Here is a 1418-nt window from a genome sequence, read left to right as displayed (position 1 = left end):
CAATGAGTTTTTGTTGAATTATGCTGGAGTGACAATCCTTGGGCAGATATGAATCTGCGCCGTTCCGCTTACGTAGACCCGACTTTCGTAGGACCTCTCGGCACTCTCGACAAGTGATGTCTGCCACATAAAAGCAAACCGTTGAAAATTGTTGAAATCGGACTAAAATTGAGGCCGCTTTTCATATAACGGTAAATTTCAGAAATGCTTGAAATTTCAATATTTCGAAATTTAAGGACGCTAATTTACTTAAAATGTATACACCCCGGCTTATCATGTAGCGGTAGCTTTCGGAAAGGAGGAAAACATATATTTAATACTTGCGCCGGGTATTTAATGTTCGGCTCCGCCCGAACTTAGACTTTCTTACTTGTTGTATTTAAGTTACTCCAAAATTCACTTTTTGATTTATGTGATGAATTTCATCGAATTACAACTCCCTACATTATTTTACAAAAAAAAAAATAAAAAAAAATATTAATCGCGACTTTTTCCGTTTCATTTACGATGTTGTTACGCCTTTTTGCATTTCAGTTGACGTTATCTATGTACATATATATATATGTATGCAAGTACACTGTTTACGCTTACTTATAAATAGGTATATACATAAATTTATGTTTGCACATTATTGCGTATTCCTTGAATTTACAAATGAATCAGTTGGATAAAAATAAATCTGCATCTGCAGTATTATGTATAACTTTTTTTCTTTGCTTTCTCCACTTCGACTCCTTCAACGCTACGCTCTATTAGCATTCACTTAATTACACAATTAATTTAATGAAATGATGCTTATGCACAGAGAAATATGTATTCATAATTAATTAACAATGGAGCTTCATTATTTCCAATACTAAGTCGTTGAGATAAAGAAAATATATATATACGTATGAGAAATTATGGAATTACAGATAATGAATGCAGTTGAATGAATATGCTAGTGAATGTATTTTCATGTATATGTACATACATATGTATGTATATACACTTAGTTTTACGATGCGGCTATGTAATGTCTTTAGTGTGCATTTTAATTAATTTGTCTACTTGTGAACGCTTCGCGAAATGAGTTTGGAGTAATAAATACTACCGAATTCCTATTTCACAGAGGAACGCAGTGATAGAATTACTTTTATATGATTTTATATTAAAAATCTGCCCTATTGACTTCGTGAATAAACTAAATCGGCGCAAATTCCTGTAGAAGTAGCCTGAAAAGAGCTTATTTATGTTTTACTTCTCCTACATATTTATAAACTATTAAGAATTGTACACGTAAAACCATAAAATAAATTTTTTTATCAGTCAATTACCAAAAAGAGATTATTGCCGCCATAAAGAAGTGATATACGCATGCCATTTTTTTATAGCACCTTAAAAACTATCAGCAGAAAAAAGTTGACACAGTTTGTATG

This window comes from Rhagoletis zephyria, unplaced genomic scaffold (genome assembly GCF_001687245.7).
Source record: "Rhagoletis zephyria isolate East Lansing unplaced genomic scaffold, Rhagoletis_zephyria_1.1 Rzeph_scaffold_01150, whole genome shotgun sequence".
Classification (NCBI taxonomy): Eukaryota; Metazoa; Arthropoda; class Insecta; order Diptera; family Tephritidae; genus Rhagoletis; species Rhagoletis zephyria.
Note: the sequence above shows the minus strand (reverse complement) of the source record.